The sequence below is a fragment of the Conger conger genome, chromosome 7 (genome assembly GCF_963514075.1).
Source record: "Conger conger chromosome 7, fConCon1.1, whole genome shotgun sequence".
In the NCBI taxonomy this organism is placed as follows: domain Eukaryota; kingdom Metazoa; phylum Chordata; class Actinopteri; order Anguilliformes; family Congridae; genus Conger; species Conger conger.
This window is the reverse complement of record NC_083766.1, coordinates 39,702,142-39,722,214: the sequence shown is the minus strand read 5'-3', so window position 1 is coordinate 39,722,214 and position 20,073 is coordinate 39,702,142. Positions and strand designations below refer to the sequence as shown.

Below are 20,073 nucleotides of genomic sequence, written 5' to 3'. Positions count from 1 at the left end.
ATTGTGCCAAGTGAGTTCAGGCTGAAACTGAAAATTATGTAATGTAAATGAAAACTGTAGAGCTCAACCTCAGCGCGTGCCTCGTGTTTCACTGAGACTGCGCTTAGCTCTTAGCTTTTTGCTTTCATTGCCCAACGCAAGCAGGGAAGGCGGGGAATAAAGACAACAGCCCCACCCACAATGTTTTCGGTTGGATTATTACTCGCCTGTTATGTAGGGTGCCTAACGATTCACTGTAACCTCTGATAAATCACAGTCCATGACATAGTCACTGAAACACAAAGAAACAATTTAATTGTGGATACTAATGACTTGTTTACGTTAGTTTACTAAATAAAAACAAAAAAACTGAAGTCTGAACGTAAGTCACTGCACTTTTTCTCCTCTTAATTTTATTAATAGCTGTGCTGTCCGTCTTGACGAAAAGCTATAGCTTTGTTGGGAATACCAAGAAAATCGAACGATTTGAACTGATCAGAAGCCGACCTCTCAGACTGAAACCACTGTGGAAGGTGAGTGTTTGGAGTGAACTCATGTTTGAGGGCTACAATGCTAGTTTACTAGCAAGCTATAGCGACGTTGGCTAAGTTTCTTATCCACGTCACTTTGTATTGGTGTCAGTCAAGTTGAAAAAATAACTGACAGCTGACAGATAAACAGTTTTTCGGTGTATGTTTTCTTACCAGCTATCTATAGTTAGTTCAGATTTTTTGATCAGTTTGCGACAAGCGAGCTACCTGTGAAGAAATGGCAGACCTACACGTAACCTAGATACCCAGCCAGCTGAAGCTAGTTTGTTTTAAGCAAGCAAAACAAGTTACCTCTCTGCGCAGGTAACGTTATAAGAAGCGAGGGATCAGGCTATGTTTGGCTTGTTGTAGTTTGGATAATTATGCTACTGTCTTTGTTTATGTTTCCTGGATGATTTAAATTCCACTGGAACAATTATTACAGTTCGTCGGTTCTAGTTACGTCGTTTCATTCCTGTCACCATCGTGTTTGCCGTCTCATAAAACATTCAGTTGAATAGGTATCTCTTTTCCCACCAAGAGATGGGTGTTATTTGTGGCAGGATAGGCTACTGATTGTACGACAGAGAATTACGAAACTCCTAGCTCTAGTCTATAAGTTTTGCAATCGCAAGCAGGCAACTTTAGACTTTCCTTTGTATAGCATATTGGTATGGTGTGTAATACGTTATTGACTCGTATGTTTCAAATCAAGGGAGGAAACAAATATGCTTTTAATCACTTCAACGTGTGATCCTCCTATTCTCCATATGAATAATTTTTAAAAAAAATCATATAAATGATAGAACACTGATTTGCCATACTTAAAAATACCACTAAAACTGAGCAAACTTTGTCACTTGGGGAATACTCATGTGCTAGGTGATTCATTGATCATAAATATCAACATTTCTAAAGAGTTGTGCTGTCCATATGAAACAAAGGATTACTGTGGAGTACAGAAAAACATACCAGAGTGAATGACTAGCTATGTGTATCACAATGTGTCACAATGTTTTTACGTTCTTTTTCGATCTCATACCATCATAAGGGGAAAATTTATACACTTGGAAAACTTATTAACTTATGAACTTATTCTCAGAAATGTTTTGTTTTTTGTACCCCTACATATCTTCTACTGATGAACATAATTCCCACTTGTAAATAATGTTAAGGTGAGTTTCATGAGTCAACATAGTTGATTTGTAGTAAAATATATGATTAGGCTATGCATTGCTTTAAATCATGAAATAATTTAGATACCTTTGGATAGATTTGGAGACACTAAAGGACACCCGGGTACACCGTTCATATTTTGCTTCATTGTTCTTTAGTAGTTCTGTAGTTATCACTCTTAAGATTTTACATACATGTAGGGATGAGCAGGATAAGTTGTCACATGGGTAAGTGGTCAGACTGTTTCTCCAAAACACTGTTTGTTCAAACTACCTCAGAAATTGAATAGCCATTTTGTGTAACTTTGTGGTCAACTTCCTATTTACCAGTGGTCAAAATCACACTAATCTGAGGTATGGATAGTTTTCTTATTTCTCAACTTCAAAAGTAAAACAAATGGCACATGCCATAGTGTTCTGCTGATTGTAGAAGTGGGGGGAAATAACATATGAAGTAATGCAAAATAAAGAGACTTTGTTCTTTCATTTGGTATGTCATTTATTCTATTGTATGTATTGTGCCAAATAAGTGTAAGAATGAGTGAAAAGTGAGACAATATGACCCACTCTCCCCTATATTTTTACATGTTTTATTTACAGAAAGGTGACAAATTACAGGGAAAACCTGAAACAAAATGAATGCAGATGCTTCCATATGTGTGTACGGCATGATGCATTTAACATCCTATCATGCTCTACGGTATTGCTAATAATGCTGAGCAAGCCCAGTTGCCTTGATTTTGGATCAAGATGATAATAGGAAAAGATCTGTGACTTTGAAAGAGGATTCATTTTTGGGACAGCAGGAACTTCAGTCATAAAGACTACTCAACTGGCTAGTGTTTCAATCCGAACAGTGACTAAAGTGATATCCGTTTTTAGATCTATGGGAAAGACATCAGTAAATAAGGTTGGAAATTGGTTGTAAGTGCGCATGCGATGGCTGTGATGCTGATGCATTAATGTGGTATGTACAGAAAAACAGAAGAGCAACTCAGGTGACTGAGGATATTAATGCAGGATGTAATCAGACTGTGTCAGCAGGAACAGTCTGTCATCAACTACATAGACAGATATATTATAGCAGGGTTGCATTACATAACCCCAAAATTGCAAATATACATTTCAGAGTTCAGTGGTGCAAAAACCATAGGCACTGGTCTACACAATGTGGAAACGAGTGATATGTTCAGATGAGTCACCCTTCACTACATTCTTGACAAGCGGGCAAGTGCATGTGTGGCGTACACCAAGAGAATGGTACAGACCTGACTGCTTAACCACTGTAGTGAGGGGTCCGCTGGCTCTGTTATGCTGTGGGAGGCATTTTCCTTACAAGAATCAAATACATAAACAGCAAAACACTTGCATGTATCACAGTCATAAACAGTCATAAATAGTCAGAAGTAGAGATTTGCATTTCCTCGAGAAAATGTGATTGTGGTGAATCGGTGCACTATTGCAGCTTCTGCTAATACTATGGTGTTTAAATATTTACATTTACAAGCTGGTTTACAGGTGTACCTAAAAGTGTTAAATAGTTAAATGTGCATTTCACTATTATGTGTCCTTCGTGTTCACCTTATTTTCGAACTTCCGTATTCGGCGGGCTCTCTTTCCGATTTTTTGTGGGGAACTTCTGGTCGATGCGCTGTTTGCTAGCTTGTTGCAAGCTAACGTTAGTTGCTAGTGCAAGATGTTGTGGGAACAAAGTGACATCATCTGTCAAATGCGAACTGTAAATTTGTCCCACATCCACAATGTTCTTTCATAGTGTCAATCCAGTCGAAAAGGATTCCACTCACTACTCCCTGTGATACATCAAAGCGCTCAGCTAGGTCACACTGCAACAGATTCAGCTTCAGCTTCATCAGTGTGATCAATATTTGATCTGCAAAATGCATTCTGAAGTTGGCCGTGTAGAACTGCTTTAAATATACTACATGAGCAAAGAACACACTCTAGGTAGGCCAGTGTACAATACTGAGCTGCTGTCATTCTTCAGGATGATGTGGGCTACTGGCTGTCTGGGTTTGTGGCAGGTTGGCTGGTTGACTGGTAGTGTGATATGTAGCTGTGGCCAGTGAGTGCTGGAAGCTCCCACTGTGTTTCAGCATCTTTATGCGTTGGTAGTGGCCTTGGTAGTGTCACACTCACATCCAACACCTGCCAGTTTGTCCCATTTCAGTCCTAGCTTGTCCAAGCAAGCATTTACCTCTGTGGACATCACTCCCCGTCGTCCTCCCTGTCATTGACTGCATTGCTGCCAGCTCCTCCGTGATCTCAAAGTCTTTTGTTGTCCCGCGCACAAAGATAGGTAACTGGGCTGTATCGTGGACATCACATCTCTTGTTCAGCACTAAGGAGAAAAAGTCAAAATTGTCCGCTTTGTTTAGCAGCTGGATCTCCAGAATTCCCATTCTCGTTACGGTTCGCCTGGTGAGGGGCACATTCTCAAATGCTTCTATTTTCTCAGGGCATATTAGCACTGCAGAGTCCACCAAACACTCTTTGATAAACTCCCCATCAGAAAATGGCTTACTGTTTTTAGCGTTTTTGTGGGATATCGCAAAGCTAGTTTTGACTGCTCCATTCCTGGATGTGTGAAGCTTGGTAAAAAGTCCTTGTTGATTTTGCAGCTTAGATGTCCTTGCCCGCTCTGCATGAGTCAAATTCTTTCTATTTCTCTGCGTGTTTAGTCTCGTAATGCCGATTCAAATTGTAATCTTTAAACACAGCGATCTGTAATCCACAAACTAAGCACACGGCTTGTTTTGTTAAAAACTCTACATTCTGTGTCAATCTTTATTTTTTTACGGTGAGCTAACATTTTTTATGGCTAACAGCTAACTCACATCTCTGGTAAATGTCTGTTTGCCAGTGAAGGCGGAAACGTTTATTGCGTGCATGAAGTACATGTATTTACGTTTGATTCCTAATTTACCACTGACCTCATGCGGACCGGTCAGAGACAGCCAAAGGGCGATATGTGGCTCAGGGGCTGCTCTATAACTTGTCACTAATGATACAAAAGTAGGGGTATGACACTGCCCTCTGATGGCCTCCCATCAATCTTAATCACTTGGTCAGAGCTTAGCATCTCATCCCGAGACTGTGTTGAGGGTGAAGTCAGTCTCTCTCTCAGAGTAGAGGAGGGTCTGCAGGCTTTGGTCCCGAATCCATGTCAGACATTTGTGTCTCCCCAAAAACCGGGTCGCCCAATGGTTCCTCCCATGGATCCTCATCCCCAGTGACCACCTCACCCCCGGTTGCAGGAAAAAGAGAATGAACACACCCCCCTTGTCGGGCCCCTTTTGCCAGCTTTACCCTCGCTATCTATCTAAACCCCGGCCAAGCCAGAGAGTATTTAACAAAAAGAAAGTAAATAACACTTCATATTTGGTAGCATATCCCTTGCTTGCAATAAGTGCATCAAGCCTGCGACCCATTGGCATCGCCAAACTGCTGTTTTCTTCTTTTGTGATACTTCTCCAGGCTTTTACTGCAGCCTCTTTCCGTTGTTGTTTGTCAGGGGGGTTTTCCCATCAATCTCCTCTTCAGGAGGTGAAATGCATGCTCAATAGGATTAAGGTCTGGTGATTGACTTGGCCAGTCTAAAACTTTCTACTTTTTTCTCCCTTTGTTGTGCTGGCAGTGTGTTTTGGGTCATGGTCTTGCTGCATGATGAAGTTCCTCCAAATTTGTTTGGATGCATTTCTCTGTAAGTTGGAAGATGTTTTTGGAGACTTTGTTACAGTGCATTCGGAAAGTATTCACAGCACTTCACTTTTCCCACATTTTGTTATGTTACAGCCTTATTCCAAAATGGAATAAATTCATTTTTTTCCTCTAAATTCTACACACAACACCCCATAATGACAACATGAAAGTTTTTTTGAAATTTTTGCAAATTTATTAAAAATAAAAAAACTAAGAAATCACGTGTACATAAGTATTCACAGCCTTTGCCATGAATCTCAAAATTGAGCTCAGGTGCATCCTGTTTCCACTGATCAACCTTGAGATGTTTCTACATAGCTTAATTGGAGTCCACCTGTGGTAAATTCAGTTGATTGGACATGATTTGGAAAGGCACACACCTGTCTATATAAGGTCCCACAGTTGACAGTGCATGTTGGAGCACAAACCAAGCATGAAGTCAAAGGAAGTGTCTGTAGACCTCCGAGACAGGATTGTCTCGAGGCACAAATCTGGGGAAGGGTACAGAAAAATGTATTCTGCTTTGAAGGTCCCAATGAGCACAGTGGCCTCCATCATCCGTAAATGGAAGAAGTTCGGAACCACCAGGACTCTTCCTAGAGCTGGCCGCCCGTCTAAACTGAGCAATCGGGGGAGAAGGGCCTTAGTCAGGGAGATGACCAAGAACCCGATGGTCACTCTGTCAGAGCTCCAGCGTTCCTCTGTGGAGAGAGGAGAACCTTCCAGAAGGACAACCATCTCTACAGCAATCCACCAATCAGGCCTGTATGGTAGAGTGGCCAGACGGAAGCCACTCCTTAGTAAAAGGCACATGGCAGCCCGCCTGGAGTTTGCCAAAAGGCACCTGAAGGACTCTCAGACCATGAGATACAAAATTCTCTGGTCTGATGTGACAAAGATTGAACTCTTTGGCGTGAATGCCAGGCGTCATGTTTGGAGGAAACCAGGCACCGCTCATCACCTAGCCAATACCATCCCTACAGTGAGGCATGGATGGTTAGTTTTTTATTTTTAATAAATTTGCAAAAACTTAAAAAAAAAAAAACTTCTTTCATGTTGTCATTATGGGGTGTTGTGTGTAGAATTTACAGGGGAAAAAATGAATTTATTCAATTTTGGAATAAGGCTGTAACATAACAAAATGTGGGAAAAGTGAAGCGCTGTGAATACTTTCCGGATGCACTGTATATCATCAATAAAAATTAGTGAGCCCATTCCAGAAACAGCCATGCAAGCCCAAGCCATGACACTTCCTCCACCATGCTACACAGATGAGCTCATATGTTTTGGATCATGAGCAGATCCTGTCTTTCTCCATGGCCTTTCCATCACATTGGTAGAGGTTAGTCTTGGTCTCATCAGTCCATAAAACTTTGTTCCAAACTTTGTAAATTGTAATCTCGCCTTCTGATTCTTACTAATGATGAGTGGTTTGCATTTTGTGGTATAGACCCTAATATTGCTGCTCACTAAGTCTTCTTCTAGCGGTTGATTGAGATACTTTCACCCCTGCCCTGTGTAGATTATTTGTGATGTCACTGACTGATGTTTTAGAGGTTTTCTTCACTTCAGCTGCGTTTGAAAGCGTTAAAACTCACAGTTCTATTCTATAACCTATTTTATGATGGCATTGCTTAAGCAACAATAGTTCCTTATTTTGTAACGTTGGTGGCTAACAGGCATGGAGGGACCTTGCCTTCTCTGCATTTTGGAAATAAACAGACTGCACAAATCAGTGTCCTTTTCACAGCAAAGCTCCAGTGAACCAAATGCATCATAGTTTCTAATTCTGAAAAGCCACAATAATCTGTGTCCACAAAATAATATTTTCAGTGAAAATCATCCGCTTCCACTGTGTTTGAGCTTCTGTAACTTCTGTTTTAGTAATATTTAGAGTAATTATTATTCTTGGAAAATAAGGGGTACCTTTCAGAAGAGACCAAGATTATGCCTGTCATCAAAAGCGTTCAAGAATAGTAACCAAGAATAATAATGCGTTAAAAAAGGGGGCGATACTTAAAGAGTTAATAAAATCTGACAATGTGCACTTCAACCACATGTTAATAGTGTGATTCCAAATCTAAAACTGGCAAATCAGAAGCAAATCAAGCCATAATTTGTCCCAAACATTTTGGAGGGCACTGTATATATTATTTACCATAGGCTATTGTTGACATGTTGTAAGCAGCTCACAACAGTCTCTCCCTCCAGAATTTTGATGTTATCTTGGTGTATAGTCCTGTGAGGTATCTGTATGGTACTAGTTTTTTCAGTTGAACGATACAACTCTGCACCTGTTAAACACATTTCTTCAGTGAAATCCCAAGAACATGCCCATTGCCCACCCCCAACACAATATTTCCATATAGAATCTAGCTAGCTAGATTGCATGTTTCTATGTATGTCTAGTTAACTAGCTGGCCATAATGAAGCAAATGTCCTTTAAAAACCTTGCCAGTTAACTAGCTGGACCAAACACCACACCAGCTAGTAAACCTGCTGCTCCTTGTCCATGTAGCTAGTGAACTAGCTGCACTTTGTCAGTGTTTTTGACTTAGCTAGCTACTCGAAATCATATGTTTTATGGCCAGCTTGGTTGGACGATTTGGCAGCTAGCTAGGACTAAGAAGGTAGCCTGCTACGGAAGTTGAATAAATGTTAAAATGGCACACCAATGTGTAGCTAGCTGACCCTTTAAAGGCCACCTAGTTACCTAGCTACATTTCAAAAAGATGTTATTGAGATGTTATTTCCTATGTAACTATCTGCAGGCCTTTTTGGTGCACCTAGCTGGCACAGCTAGCTGTCCATGAAAGCCACCTAGTTATCTAGCTCACAGCTAGTCATAGGCTATATGTCATGGTGGGAGGTAGTGACCGATTGGGGCCACCAGGGGGCAGGGGGCTCATTGCTTTCACCTGGTCCTCATTAGTGCCAGGGAGCGTTCCCCCTGAGAGTAGTGGGGGGAATGAAACCAAGGGCAGTGCTGACATTCGATCGACGCTTTGGTGTCCACTGTTCGCTCTGGCACAAAGCTGGTATGCACAAGGTAGACTCAGAGCTGGTTGAGTCAGGTAATGTCAGGTAATGTCAGGTAATTTCTGACGAGCTTAAAAAGAAAAGGTAAGGAAGGTGTTCAGTTTGTTAGTGTGTGTTCACGGCTGACACCTTCTTATAGGTTCTTTGTTTTCCTTCTCTTTTATTTTCTCGTGCTCGTGTGAGCCGGTGGTAGAGGGTCGGTATCCCCGGTATATGTATTTTGGTTTGTGTTTTTCTCCTGAGCTGCGACTCAAGGTTTTATTTTCGTGCCTAGTCTTTTGCTAGGTTGTACTTTTATTTTCAGTGCTCTACTTAAGCACTTATTTTGGTTGGGTAGTCGTCCTGTTTTTTAAGGGTTGTTTTATTTTCTCATAGCCGTTTTGGGCTTTATATTCTGATTCGAACTGAGTTTTCATCCGTGTTATTTTCTGTTCCTCCCTCTGTTCCGGGAGTATTCCCCATTTGTATTTGTACACCCCAGTTCCTTTCTCTTCCGGGATTTTGTGGCGAACAAGCCAGCGTGTTCACTTATAGGGGTTTACCCTTAGTCGCGTCTGGCTCTCCGCCCATCCTCGACATAACACTATATGCCATAGCTAGGTGGCTTTTTGGAACGGCTAGGCTGCATTTTCACTTACAGCACTTTATTAGGAACATTTTAACTTTATTACGCCTACATATTCATGCGATTATCTAATCAGCCAATCGTGTGGCAGCAGTGCAATGCATACACTCATGTAGATATGGGTCAGGAGCTTCAGTTAATGTTCACATCAACCATCAGAATGGGGAAAAAATGTGATCTAAGTGACTTTGACCGTGGAATGATTGTTGGTGGTAGGTGGTTTGAGTATCTCAGAAACTGCTGATCTCCTGGGATTTTCACTAGTGTCTAGAGTTTGCAAAGAATGGTGCAAAAAACAAAAAGAAAATCCAGTGAGCAGCAGTTCTGCAGACAGAAACGCCTTGTTAATGAGGAGAATGGCCAGAATGGTCAGATTGGTCAAAGCTGACAGGAAGGGGACAGTAATGCAAATAACCAAACATTACAAAAGTGGTATGCTGAAGAGCATCTCTGAACACACAACGTATCATAACTCTCAAGTGGATAGGCTACATACAAGTGTAATAAACACCTAATAAAGTTACTGAGTGTAGTTAGGTCACATGCCACCGCTTCCTCTACCACTTCCTCTCTGGCAAAAAGCCACCTAGTTCTGCAAAAAGGCCGCCTAGTTAACAAGCTCAAATAATAATGATTGATTCAAAATAACCAATAAAAAGACTGAGACCAACGGAATGGACGCTGGAGTTTTCATTCTCTTTTTAATCAAATCCTTCCCCAACTTAATTGCTAGTCACCGTAATGTTACATGCATTATTAAGTTGCAGTACAATACTATAACTTGATGGCTCAATACACTACATTTACTGTAAATATACACTAGGTGAGCACTTTATTAGGTATTTATTAGACTTATTTTGTAGTATTCTGCTGCTGTTCCCTTTCCACTCAGAGGTTTGGCGGGTTGTGTGTCCAGAGACGCTCTTCTGCATACCACTATTGTAATGTGTGGTTATTTGCATTACTGTCACCTTCCTGTCAGCTTTGACCAGTCTAGCCCTTCCCCTCTCATTAACAATGTGTATTTGCCCGCAGAACTGCTGCTGGATGTTTTTTGTTTTTCCACACCATTCTCTGCAAACTAGAGACTGCTGTGCGTGAAAGTCCCAGGAGATCAGCAATTCCTGAGATACTCAAACCACCCTGTCTGGCACCAACAATCATTCCATGGTCAATCACATTTCTTTTCCATTCTGACATATGGTCTGAAAAACAGCTGAACCTTTTGAGCATGTCTGCATGCTTTTATGCATTTAGTTGCTTCCACATGATTGGCTGATTAAATATTTGCATTAACAAGCTGTTGTACAAGGCTACCTAATAAAGTGCTCAGTGAGTGTATATACAGTAAATCCTCAAATTGTGTCCGGGATTCTATTTGAAGCCGGGCCTTGGATAATAGCCGGGGACGTGGTCAATTCGGACAAATAAAGGCCGGCCCCCAAATACAAGCCGGGGTAATATTGCCTACCACTAGGGCTATCAGTCCATGAGCACCAGAAGACATTGTTTCGATTTAACTCAATGAAATAAAAGAGCTCTTCTTAATATTTTATATTTTTGGTTGGTTTAATACTGTTGCCAATGAAAAGTCGTTGTCCTACACCACGGGTCTCCAACACGTTGCTCTCAAGCTACCAGTCGCTTTCCGCCCCCTTCTGAGTAGCTTGCCAAAGGCTGAAGCAGTATACATTTAAACACATTTGTTGCTGCGAGGCATTCCAGCCTACAAATTTAATAAAAAGTAAATCAGACAAAATTAAAAATTAACTCAATTTAGGCTACTTGGCTATGAAATAAGGTTTCCATGTATTTACAGCACAGCGCACATTCAATGAATGAATGAAAGCGGCTGCCTTGGACAGGTGGAAATCCCAACACTCTTTCAACTACATAAAACTTAACAGTGAACCATCAAATACCCCCCAGATTTCAGTGCCCATCAGTCCCAACATTTAGCAATAGAATCAAACAGTCCAAAAGTAAATTAAATCCCAAACCAAAGCGAAAATCTTTTGATGGTCTACTAGATGCTACTCCAAACGAAATGCATGTCTCACAATAAAACGCACTTTAGGAAAAAAAAAACTTATGCTGCTGTTATCTACGCTAATTTGTTATTGTTCATGTGAAGGCGTGTCTGGCAAGTTGTTATTTTATGGATTCTGGACTTGCATGTGATTTATTGTGTTTGAGAATATTTGCAATAAACCAAGTCTGTTAAGACTGACACTATGACTTACGAAACGGTGTTCCTGATTAGCCTACACTAATTGATTTCTGAACGGTTACAGGAAGTGTTGAACAGTGTTGGCCCACTTTAAGTGTAGCCTTTTACTTTATTTCTAAGAATAAAATTCGACAACAGAAGCCTAATAAGAAATAAAGGCCTGCCTCGAATACAAGCCTGCCCCAAATAAAGTAAATAGTAAATAAAAGACCCCGGCCACAATTTGAGGATTTACGGTACAGTGAGCACCATAATGTAAACAAGAAAAAACAACTGGTGAACTCAGACCTGTTAGACTAGTGGCTCAGGCAGTAAGGCAGTCGGAGGGTTGCTGGTTCGATCCTGCCCTGTGTGTGTCGAAGTGTCCCTGAACAAGAAACCTAACCCCTAAATGCTCCTGACGAGCTGGTTGGTACCTTGTATGGCAGCCAATCGCAGTTTGTGTGTGAGTTTGTGTATGAATGGGTGAAGGAGAATATATGTAATATCTTTCACAAATTTATTTAGTTTTAATGTAATTTTAGTATATTTAGGGATGGAAAACACACTGGGTCCCTCACTTGCTCTTACATTACTTGACCTCTGATCTGGGGTTACTGGCTGAATGTATTCTCTATGAGCTTTACCGGCGTAGCTCTTATTAAATCTCCTTTTCTGCACAGTCTAAAATTAAATTAGTGCTGCATAATCATATTTACAGAATTGACCCTTCCTGTCGTCCTTTTGTGTACCTGTTAGTATTACTTTGACTGCCGTACAAACTGTATATTATGTTTCCTGCAGAGTAGTTATGTATGCATTTGGTGATTGTATATTACTGTGGAAAAGTAACCAGCGAAGATATAAATTAAAATGAAAGGAACATGAATTCATGCTGAACGTGATTGCTGATTTTCTAAGGGTACTGAGCATTGATTTCAAGCTCAACAATGGCAAGAGCTGTGCACAGCATTTGAACAGTGGTTTCCTCCTCAGTTCACAGTAGTTTAGCTTACTCGGTGCCTTGGATTAAGAGCTAAATTTCAGCTTCTTTTCTTCAAGCATATCGAGTCATTGGTTGGAAAAGCAGAAAAAGGTATTTTCGGAAGTGACCCTGTGGAGAAGAAAAGTGCAATGTTAGGTGTTTTCTGAAGACTGGGATTTGGAGGCCGAGGGATGTGGACCACTTTCATCTTTTAAATCAGATGTTTCAGATGTAGTTAGTGGAAGACAAGCACACAGTGCCACATGTTTTCAGGTTGCGTTTGAGGGACTTGCACGTGCCTTTGTCTTGGCTTAAGGTCCTCCTGTGGTGGGCTAATGAATTAATTTTTGAATAAGCAAAACAAAGCGAAAATTGGTTTCATTTCATCAAAAAGAAAGACTTCCATATGTTAGCTTACGCAGCTATAAAAATGTTATAGAAGAGAGTTGACTGCAACAATTGTTTGCAGAGGCTGTACTCGCCCGTCATTCTCACAACTGTGGCCACATTGGGCAGTGTTCTGATAAATTAAACTCTTTCTGTTTTAAAATTGTTATTTAAAGAATTTAACCTTTTAAACACATAGAAATGCCTGTGGATCACTAAATTCTTACAGAAAATCTCAGAAGTATTGAAGAGAAAATGGATCATTTTAAATAGAATCTAAGATTTAATTACAATTTCTAAATTGTAAATCTAAGTAAATCTATGAACATCTGAAGTTTAAATAATTGTTTTTGACCCAGACTGTAAGCCAGAATGAATAATTAAGATGTAGCTAATTGTGCCTTAAACAGACTGCTATATAGAGTACTGTGCAGAAGTCTTAGGCACCTGTATAACATTCTGTACAGATAAGATTCTTTCAAAAATAATTCAATGAAAGGTCCTAAATAAACATACTATACATTTTACATTACATTTTAGTAATGTGGCAGAATAGTTCAAAACTGAATCAAATCAATATTTTTTGTGACCACCCTTCGGAGTTAAAACTGCATTACTTCTCTGAGTTAGCCAACGCTGTTCTGCAGTTCTATAAGACAATCAGCAGGTTGTTCCAAGCATGTTTGAGAACTTGCCACAGTTCTTCTGCAGACTTTGGTTGGCTCTTTGCTTCTGATCTCAGACAGCCTTGATCAAGTTCTTGTGTAAAAAGTAGTCAATTGCTTACAGTAATATGTTACTTTTTTAAATTAAATACAAAAATGTCTCTGTAAAATTAAATCTTTTGGAAAATGAATATTTGAAATCTCAAATGTGTTCTTTTATACTAACATACTAACTAACATACATACTAAAATAAACATATATATGATAAAGTCTAGGGTACCTAAGACTTCTGCACAGTACTGTATGTATATACACATCAAAGCTACAGCCTGCTGTGACATTAATTAGTGGTCACACAAATGTTTGTTGTGGTTAGGCGACTGCCTAATAACGTAATCCGACTTTGACAACTTGGCTACCTTTTCTGCTGATTTGTCTTCTCTAGAGATTCTATTTTTATTTGCTTCAATAGCTTAATTCTCTGCTATAACCATCTATTTCACCTCTAAAACTCACTAATTACATCACATTATTAAAAATATGCACTTGACATTGGACAAAAACATACACAGGCATGTTTCCCAGCAATCTTTGCTTTCAGAGAAAGTAGATGCTTTTAAAATGCTTTTTAAAACAGTCAGTTCTTGCAGATTAACCATGAAGCTGAAAGGTTTGTTGTATTGAGGGTATACAGTCCAAAAGTATTGGAACAGCAAGGTCAATTCCTTTGTTTCTGTTGTACACTGAAGAAAATTGAGTTTGAGAAAAAAAAAAAAAAATTTAGATAACAGATCTGAATTTCAGCTTTTATTTATTTTTTATTTATTTACAGGTATTTATTTTTTCCTTTTATTTTTATCTCCATTTCTTAAACAACTTAGAACATATGACCTTTTGTCTCAGACCCCCCAATTTTTAGGTGAGCAAAAGCATGTGACTGACGGGTGTTTCTTGTTGCCTAGATGTGTCCTGTTAGATTGATTGGTTAAACAATAAATAGTTCTGAATGTTTTAGCCTTGGGCTTTGCATTTGTTTTAGGAAAGATAAACTAAGACCAGAAAGCTGGCTGGGAGAAAAACAAGCCATTCTGAGGCTTAGAAAAGAGGGGAAATCAATCAGAGCCATTGAGGGATATCATTGGGGATAGCTTGTACAACAACTTGGAATGTCCTGAAATAGAAAGAAACTGCTGGCGTATTGAGCAACAGACATCGAACAGGTCGACCAAGGAAAACAACAGCAGTTGATGACAGAACCATTGTGAGAGCTGTGAAGAAAAACCCTAAAACACCAATCAGTGACATCACACTGATCACAGTGATCTCCACAGGGCAGGGGTGAAGGTAACTCAATCAATTGTTCAAAGACTTGGAGAGCAACAATATAGAGGCTATACCACAAGATACAAACCACTTATCAGTTGGTGAGAGTACAATTTGTAAAGAAGTACAGAGATGAGCCACAAAAGTTCTGGAACAAAGTTTTATGGACTGATGAGACCAAGATTAACCTCTACCAAAGTGATGGAAAGGCCAAAGTGTGGAGAAAGAAGGGATCTGCTCATGATCCAAAACATACAAGCTCATCTGTGAAGCACAGTGGAGGAAGTGCTATGGCTTGGGCAAACAAACAACAACTGAAACAACTTTTTTTTTTTTTTTAAGGCCTTTTTCAGCTTTATTGGACAGTATATAGTATAGAGAGACAGGAAGAATGGGAGCGAGAGAGAGGGGAAGACATGCGATAAATGTCGGACGGTCGGATTCGAAACGCCGGCGTCGCGGTCAGTGCTCTACAGGCTGCGCCACCGAGACACCCCAACAACTGCTTTAAAAGCCTGGAAGAGCACCAGAAAAGAAGAATGCAACCATTTTGTATGTCAATGGGTCGAAGACTGGATGCAGTTATTGCAAGCAAGGGATATGCTACCAAGTATTTCCTAAGTGTTATTTACTTTCATTGACTTAAATACTCTCTGTTCCAATATTTTTGCTCACCTGAAAATTGGGTGGTCTGATACCAAACATGCTATGTTCTATACACCTTAGGGTTGGGCAGTTTCACTGTGTTATGGTATCCTGCGATAATATAAAGTCTTGAAGGTCTCCACGTCAATACTGGCTAATTATGCAACAGTTTAATAAAAATTCCAAAATGTTTAATTGCAACAAACACATCTGATACCATTCACATTTCCAGGCCGCTCGCTTGTAACTTGCAAACGTTCATGGGGAACATAAAGAAGAACAGAAGTAAGATTGTTGGCAAACGTTACCATGTCCATGTTAGGGCCACACAGTTTTTCAATGGTGAAACCATGTACCATTACATTACATTACATTACATTACATTATTGGCATTTGGCAGACGCCCTTATCCAGAGCGACGTACAGTTGATTAGACTAAGCAGGAGACAATCCTCCCCTGGAGCAATGCAGGGTTAGGGGCCCAACGGCTGTGCAGATCTTATTGTGGCTACACCGGGATTAGAACCACCAACCTTGTGTGTCCCAATCATTTACCTTAACCACTACGCTACAGGTACAGCCGTACCAAATTGGATACCGCCCAATCCTATAACCCATCCAGGTGTCAAAGGAGGCAGTGCAATCCAAGAACCACGTCAACTGGTTAAGGAGACACACACCTGGGCTACATGATGAATTAGTCCAGGTTGTTAAATGTGTGCTCTTTCCCGCAGTAGGCATCTGAGACCGGGGACCAAGATGCCAGAGAGAGCTGAGAGAGCTGTGTTAGTGGAAGATTTTGGTCCTCTTTACGTTTCATATTTTCATTTTGACCGCCAGGACGTGCAGCTGGTCATTGGAGGAGTGGGCGTTGAGCCTCCTACCTTTGCTGTCAGGGGAGGCGCAACTGGAAACATACCGACCAGGACCCTGGCCAACTACACCACCCTCCAGGCAGCCATCAGGGAATGGGTGGGACTGAAGCCAGAGGGCCACTGAAAGAGACTGAGGGGACTTTAATTCTTGGCAGTCCGTCGGCCCTTCACCTACGCCCAGCAGCTCCTAGACTCCTGCCTGCACTGGATACAGCGGAGGAAATCGTGGAGCTGGTGGAACTGGAGAAATTCGTGATGGGGCTGCCAAAAGGGACCTTCGACTGGCTCTGGTGCCACCAGCCAAACACCCTAGCGGCAGCCATTGTACAAGTAGAGGACCACCTTTCCCTCGGAGAGGACACAGGGAGGAAGATTCCGCAGAGTGGATCCAAGATGCCCCCCTCTTACTCCCCTACCCCATCCCCTGCCCCCCCCAGGGGCATATCAGAAAGAATTCCCCCGTGATGGAGGTAAACATCAGGAGCCATCAGTCGCGCACCAAGCAGCCTTCCCCTGCTCCAGCAGAGATGTATCTCATACCAGTAAGTACCAGGGATACAATCCAGGTATTGCTGGACTCGGTTTGCCACTGTAACCTTGTGCACCAAAGCCTGGTTTCACCAGAGGCTAGGGACAGGCTCCTGGAGGTTGGGATTTGGTGTGCACAGGGATGGACATTATCATCCGACTGCATGGATTGAATTTTCAATTGTGGGACAAGTATAGCATGATGGCTGGGGTCAGTCCCCGCACCCCTCTTCCGCTGATTTTGGGGCATGATTGGCTGGGAATTAAAGCAGGGGTGTGTCTACGGGTGGGCTGGGGTGAGCGTTGCCCACCCAGAGATAAGCCTTGCCGACCCAGAGGAATCATCTGCCCATCCAATGAAAACTCACTGTTATAGCAATTTTTTGAGTTTTTTTGTAATTTTGTCATTGGTCATCCTCTACACTGTCCTCCAGCTCTGCTGTGTCTGCTCTTGACTATGGATAGCCCATCCCAGACAATTTTAAGTAGTAATCCCAAGCACCCATTTGGACAAACTGTGAGAAGCTTTAATACAGGCTGGTATCAGTCTCGATCATGGCTAGAATATTCTGTCTAGCGTTGCCAGGTGCCAAAAACCAAATAGTCGTACAAAGACTCCATACAATTTACAATAAAGTGCAAATCAGAACCAGGGACAAGTGTGTTGTAGACTCTAGAGGTACAGTTCCAAGTCCTAGAGTGATCACAAAGATATAACTTGAACCCTTCAAGAGTACATCAACTTTCCAAGTAGCATACCACAGTTGGCAGCTAGAATACCATCCATCCATCCATCCATCATCACCCGCTTATCCGGAGTCGGGTCGCGGTGGGCTAAGCCGGGTATTCCAGGCGTCCCTCTCCCCAGCAATGCATTCTAGCTCCTCCTGGGGGATCCCGAGGCTGGGTCTCCCTCGGCGTCTCCGCCCAGTTGGACGAGCCCGGAAAACCTCCAAAGGGAAGTGCCCGGGAGGCATCCTGATCAGATGCCCGAACCACCTCAATTGGCTCCTTTCGACGCGAAGGAGCAGCGGCTCTACTCCGAGCTCCCTCCGGATGTCCGTGCTCCTCACCCTATCTCTAAGGCTGAGCCCGGCCACCCTACGGAGGAAGCTCATTTCGGCCACCTGTATACACGATCTCGTTCTTTCGGTCACTACCCAAAGCTTGTGACCATAGGTGAGGGTTGGGACGTAGATCGACCTCTTCACCACGATGGTCCGGTGCAACGCCCGCATTACTGCTGATGCTGCACCGATCTGCCTGTCGATCTCACGCTCCCTTCTACCCTCACTCGTGAACAAGACCCCGAGATACTTGAACTCCTTCACTTGGGGCAAAGACTCGCTCCCAACCCGGAGGGAGCAATCCACCGTTTTCCGGTAGAGAACCATGGCCTCGGACTTGGAGGTGCTGACTCTCATCCCGGCCGCTTCACACTCGGCTGCAAACCGCTCCAGTGCGTGCTGAAGGTCACGGTCCGATGAAGCCAGCAGAACCACGTCATCCGCAAAAAGCAGAGATGCGATTCTGAGGTCACCAAACCGGACACTCTCCTCACCTCGGCTGCGCCTTGAGATCCTGTCCATGAATACCACGAACAGGACCGGTGACAAGGGGCAACCTTGGCGGAGTCCAACACCCACCGGAAACGTGCTTGACTTTGTGCCGAGAATGCGGACACAGCTCTCACTTTGGTTATACAGGGACCTGATGGCTCGTAACAACGGCCCCGGTACCCCATACTCCCGCAGTACACCCCACAGGGTTCCGCGGGGGACACGGACGAAAGCCTTCTCCAAGTCCACAAAGCACATGTGGACTGGATGGGCAAACTCCCATGACCCCGCCAGCAACCCTGCCAAGGTAAAGAGCTGGTCCTCTGTTCCACGACCTGGACGGAAGCCACATTGCTCCTCCTGAATCCGAGGTTCGACCGTCGGTCGGAGCCTCCTTTTCAGCACCCTAGAGTAAGCTTTCCCAGGGAGGCTGAGGAGTGTGTTACCCCGATAATTGGAGCACACCCTCCAGTCCCCGTTCTTGAAAATGGGGACCACCACCCCAGTCTGCCACTCTGCAGGTACTGTCCCCGACCTCCACACGACACTGAAGAGGCGTGTCAGCCAAGACAGCCCAAAAATGTCCAGAGCCTTCAGCATCTCAGGGCGAATCTCATCTACACCCAGCGAAGTAGCGGAACTGAAAGGTCTGGCCGATGCGAGCCATAACAGGCAGCCAGTGGTGGTCGATGAGCAGGGGGGCGACGTGAGAGTGTCTGGGGACATTGAATACCAGATGAGCCGCGGTGTTCTTGATCAATTGTAGGCCAGCCATCAGAGAATTGCAGTTGTCAAGGTGGGACAGGACCATTGCTTGAACAAGGAGCTGAGTTGAGTAGATAGTGAGGAAGGGACAGATTCTCTGGATGTACAGGAAGAACCTGCATGCCCGGGTCACCACCACAATATTCTCGGAGCGGGACAGCGTGTTGTCCATCACCACTCTGAGGTTACTTGCACTGGGGGGTGAAGTCACTGTGGTGTCCCCTAATGAAATGGAAAAATCAGAGAAAGAGAGGTTAGAGCAGTGATGAAGATTAGCACCGTCTTACCTGAGTTGGACTTTAGATGGTGGTTGTCCATCCAGCTCTGGATGCCTCTCAGGCAAGCGGAAATATGTGTGTCAGATGGGGGAAAGGAGAGGTTGGGTGTCATCAGCATAACAGAGGTATGACATGCCATCGGCAGAGATACCAAGGGATCTGGTGTAGATGGACAGGAGGAGGGGACCTGGGGAGCTGTAAAAAGGGGACGAGGGGTTGATACTTTACCAGCCCAGGTAACCTGGCAGGACCAGCTGGGGAGATAGGACTTAATCCAATATAGGGCTGTGCCAGGGAGGATAGGAGGATGGAGTTGTTGACTGTGTCAAAGGCCATAGGTCTAGAAGGATCAGGACAGAGGAGAGAGCCTGCTGATGCAGTGTGGCCAGGTCTGAAGCCGGTCTGGTGGGGGTCCAGCAGGTTATTCTGTCCAAAGCAGGAAGAGAGTTGGTTAGAGGCAGCTCGTTCAAGTGTTTTGGATAGAAAGGGAAGGAGAGATACCAGATGGTAGTTCTGTATACTGGAGGGGTCCAGAGTGGGCTTCTTCAGGAGTGGGATGATGTAATGTAATGTAAATGATGTAGGCCCTCTTGAAGGATGAGCAGAAACAAGGGAGGAGTTCACAAGGGAGGTGACATAGTCACCGGATGTCATATATTATTGCATGAAGGAGGGATGAGGGCACAGGGTCGAGGGCACAAGTGGTTGGGCAGTGGGAGAACAGGAGTTGAGAAACATCAGCATCTGTGCGGGGAGAGAAAGCGGAGAAACAGGGCAGGCACATA

At 43.0% G+C, this 20,073-nt stretch overlaps 1 protein-coding gene across 3 annotated transcripts in view; it reads left to right on the top strand.

The window, feature by feature from the left end:
* Positions 1-221: 221 nt before the first annotated feature.
* Positions 222-20,073, top strand: part of gdpd5a (glycerophosphodiester phosphodiesterase domain containing 5a) — a 61,547-nt gene continuing 41,695 nt past the window's right edge. For all 3 annotated transcript variants that reach the window (XM_061250213.1, XM_061250212.1, XM_061250211.1), the window contains exon 1: positions 222-512. The gene's annotated coding sequence lies outside the window, so the exon portion shown is untranslated. The remainder of the gene's footprint in view (positions 513-20,073) is intronic.